Genomic DNA, 4,567 nt, shown 5'->3' with positions numbered 1-4,567 from the left:
CCTTTATTATTATTATTTTCTAATTTGGTCACAGCGTATATTTTCTCTTGGGTTTTCAGATTAAGATTTTTCTTTACTGCCTGAAGATTTGCAGGCAGATTTGGTCCCAACCCAAGGGCACCAAAGGCGATGGTCTCCTTCTTTACAGAGCCTGTAGCCCCAGGCTGGGTGGGCTGTGGTTCCAGCAGTGAGAAATGCAAAGCTCTGCACAGCAGCAGCGGGACTGAGGAGTAGCTGGGAACTGAGGCAGCAGCGGCCTGTGCAAAGTTGTAAACTCCTATTAAAGATGGTTTTGGGAGTACCACTGCTGGCTGGTCCTGCTGGCCATCTGAGGATCTGAACACCAGGTGAGGTGCATGCATCCAGCTTTTCACAGAATACGGCTCTCCTTTTTTGGTAATAACTGGTGGGCGTTGAATGTTGGGTGAGAGTGTCCTCTGTCACTTGTTTCTAAAGCAGAAACTTGGGGAAAAGAGGTAAAAATTGCTTTGCTGGTGCTGTTTGTGGTGCAGTATGGCAGTTCAGGGCTGAGTAAATGTCTTTTCATTCTTCCCACCCCGCAGTCTCGGCAGGCTGGATTAGCCCTCGGCGGGTAGGAGAGACTGGAGCTACTGGGTGATCCTGACAAGTGAATGTCACAGAACAAGGAGAGGCAAATTTACTCCTTTCCGCCCACAGCAGGTGGAAAAAAACACAGTATATTGTTATGTTGTTCTTCCGCACGCGCTTCTCAAAGCACTGGGGAAGTATTTATTTTAAACTTCACAGTCTCTGTGAAGGGCACAATTACAGTCACTAGCCCTGTGACAAACACTAAGAACCTGCTCAAGTTACGAGCAACTTACTACTGTGTAGTACAAGAAAGAATGAAATTAGCATCTTCCGAATGAAATATCCAGCAGCCTCCAGAAGGTGCTGAAATCCTTTGACATCTCCAAGACTCTTTCACACTTTTCAAACAAGCTTGTCACAGTTTCTCAGAGCATCATGGATCTGGTGAAACTGCATATTCTGCGACTTTAAGTTTCACTCAAGCTCCAGCCAGGTCTTGCTTCAACTTGGCTGTCTCTGGTGTTCTGGTCAACTAGGAAATTGCATTATCTCATTCTAATTAAATCAGCTTTTCATCTTCAGCTGGAATTTTTGTTGGGTTTTGGTCCTGCCTGTCTCCATCAGGCTGCTGTGAGTGATTAAGGCGTTAGCAGACCCCACCCCGGAGTGGCTGCGTTAAGCCACGGGCAGAAGGGCTTCTGTGCCCGAGCGTGTGGTGTTCCTGATGGGATTGCTGGAGATGCGAGGCCAAGCTGTGGTCAGTAAGAATTAGGAGTGCCTGGTGATGCTGGGAGTTGTGTTTCCTTCTGCTGCCCATTTGATGCACACATCCATGTCTCACAGTGCCATGGCCATGCTCTGTTCCTGTGGGGGTTCCCCCCCAGCATCATGGCCTACACAGTGTCTCCATCTCCTTCCAGCATGTCTTCTGGGTTTATTAAAGGACAGGGTCTCCCTGCACTGTCTGAGCAGTGGCAATAAAAGCCGCCCACCAGAGGCTGTGCTGGCGCTGCTGACGCACCGCTGCGAGTGCCGTAAATACTGCAGGACATTATATCTTATTTTGGCCAAGCTTTCCTTTCTGTCCCTAGAAGAATCCCACCCAGGAACAGTGGGTTTTCTGAGAGCACTTTGATTGCGAGTGCTGCTTGTTGGCCAGTTGCTGCTGGGGGCTGGGATTCACCCATGCTGCAGCATTCCAGCATGGTTTGCATGGCCCTACTGGCCACTGACACTGTGTGTGGCCACAGCTGTGCAGGGAATTGTGGCTGGCAGCCCCCAGCCCCTGGGCCAGGGAGGGTGGGCAGGGTGGCAAGGACCACAGGGTGAAGGGAGCACGCCGGATTTGTCCGTCTGGGCATTCTCCCAGGTGCTTGATGATCCCCGTGGATCATGTGTCAGGCCTGGAATAGCCCCAGCAGAGCAGGGAGCCTGTCTGCAGGTTTAGCAGGGATATTTATAAACCCCTGGGTTTGGGGCTGTTTTGCGAGCAGCGCAGCAGGACGGGGCTTGTCATGGCCCCAGAAGGGTCAGGGATGTTTCCTTCCTGAGCTCAATTTCTTTGGCTGGGACTGGCAGTGACAGCCCACCTGGCTGCAGGAGAGACCAAACAGCTTTCCTTTCCCACTCCACTTTTGACAGGGGTTTGCTGGCGCTGGGTCCATCATGCACTGCCCTGCCTTCCCCGTGCCCTTCCCACCAGGGACTCGTGCTGGGCTGTGAGGTTGGAGGTGGCTCAGGCAGAGAAATTCCCTCATATCAATGTCAGCAGAAGAGACAGGCACCACATTAAATTCATTCTCAGAGCTTTCAAGGTATTTTTTAACCCGTGACAGCTCCCAAGGAACATTCTTGGTTGTAGCTCGGCATCCCCAGCACCAGACTGGGCAGGAGTCTCCCTATTTCTGCAGCCTCCTGGCCACCAGCACCTTTAGCCCTCTGCCCACTGATATTTGCAAAGAGCCCTGCACGGAGCAGGAGAATCCAGGGGTCCATCCAGGGAGGTGATGGCTACAGGCAAGTGCAAGCAGTGATGATGACGGTTATCTCCTCAGCTGGTGTCAGGTGGGCTGAGATTTTCCACATGCCTGGGAGCTGAGCAGTGGGATGAGGGCAGGCAGATAGGGACAGGGTGCTGACTGCCCTGATAGTGTGAGAATGCGGCTGCAGAGCCGGTGATCAGACAGGAGCTGGTGGGTGTTGGTGATGTGGCACCTTCTGTGCAAGCTCCAGGGCTGCCACAGCCCCACGTGGTACCTGAGCTGAGCAGGGTTGTGTTTTATGGGCTGGGTGGGGGTGCCTGAGGAGGGGATGAGCTCTTCCTCCAGCTGGGATCATAGAATCACAGAAGGATTTGGGTTAAGGTCTCCATGGCAGAGGGGCTCCAGCCCTCAGAGCATCTCCAGGGCCTCCTGTGGACTCATTCCAACAGGCCCGTGTCTTTCATGTGCTGGAGACCCCAGAGCTGGACACAGTGCTCCAGGTAAGGTCTCACCAGGGTGGAGCAGAGGGGCAGCAGCACCTCCCTTGACTGGGGGTAGGTTGCTGGAGGGTATGATTCAGAGATAAATTGATGTATACTATTTTCCTTTGAGGGAGGAAAATATGAGGAAAACCCAGAAGTGAGGGACCTCAAGCACTTGCTTGTCCAAACATTGCTGTTGCCACTGGACAGTCGGTTAGTCAGATGGGCACAGCCTGGGTGCACAGTTCACTGAGAGGATTTAGAGAACTATGGATAAAAAACATGAAGAAAATGCAAAATTTTTCTTATTATTTTCAGAAGCCAAGAACCACCTTTCCTTTAGCATTTAAGCTCTCCGGTGCATTTTGGACTAGACTTTGAGATGCCTGGGTGTCCATTTCCCAGGATTACTTGTGCAAACACTGACCTCTGTAACTGGACTTTGGTGTAGGCAAATGTCACCGGCACCACGAGACGTGGCTGTTCTGCTCCTCAGTGTAATATTCATCTTCTCCAATTCTCTATCCACAGGGGATTTCCAGCCTATTTGCACAGGAATAATCCTGTTCATGGAGTGTGTGGGTGGACTGGAGCTGCGACAGCCCATTGCCCAGGGAAGGTAACTGGGTTGATGCCAGGGTGGTCCTGGCTCAAGTGGTTGCTGCCATGGGCTGTCATGCTTTGGATGGCTTCTCCCAGCTTAGATCTACGAAACTGCAGTTCAGGGACTGTAGGAAGATCATTCAGATCTGTAAACTGGAGCTGCAAGCAGCGGTGGGATGTTCCCAGGGGCAGATCAGTGCTGGGATTGGCAGGTGGGAGATCACAGAATCACAGAATATTCTGAGTTGGAAGGTACCCATCATTTGATGTCTCGGAGGGGTTCTCCCCAGCTGAGGTGGGGAGCAGGGAGGCAGGAGGCTGACAGCAGCCGTGCAGTGTGATGGAGCACAGTGTGCCGTGGCAGGAGGGACAGCAGGTATTCCCTGCCCTCTGCTGGAGCACACCCCAGGGCCTGGCATGAGCTTTCCTCCTCCTCCCTGTCCCCACTGTGCTGCCGGGGCTGGCTGCTGATCACACCTGCAGCTCAGGGACACGGGCACTGCCTGTCACCTGCTCTCGGCACGGGCTGGTGACACGGCAGGGACACGTGCGGTAACGAGGCCACGCGCAGCGCCGGGGGCAGGAGGATGGGAATTCATTAGCAGAGCCTCTGTCTCCTGTAATCAGGAGGCAGGTGATGCTTCTCCTTCGTCCGGAAACAGGGTGAGTGATGAAGTCGCTGCAGGGGCGCACCCCGAGCTGGGAGGGAGGATGGGGCCAGTGGGGCTTGAAAGGTATCTGTGCCAGGGGGGAGGAGGGTGGTGTTTGGGGTGCCCTAGCATGGGGGGGAGATGTTGCAGAACAGGCTAATCAAGAAGATTCTGGGGACAGCCCCTTGGGGGGAAGCCCCCAAGCAATGCTGAGCCTTGGTGTTGCAGAGCCAGGCAGCACAGCCCCCCGTGGGAAGGCTGCTGTGGGGAGGGGGATGCCGTCATCTCCTCCAGCTCT

The sequence above is a fragment of the Empidonax traillii genome, unplaced genomic scaffold (assembly GCF_003031625.1).
Source record: "Empidonax traillii isolate 1590-97213 ecotype Southwest subspecies unplaced genomic scaffold, ASM303162v1 scaffold34:size3740991, whole genome shotgun sequence".
Taxonomy (NCBI): domain Eukaryota; kingdom Metazoa; phylum Chordata; class Aves; order Passeriformes; family Tyrannidae; genus Empidonax; species Empidonax traillii.
This window is presented reverse-complemented; position numbering follows the sequence as displayed.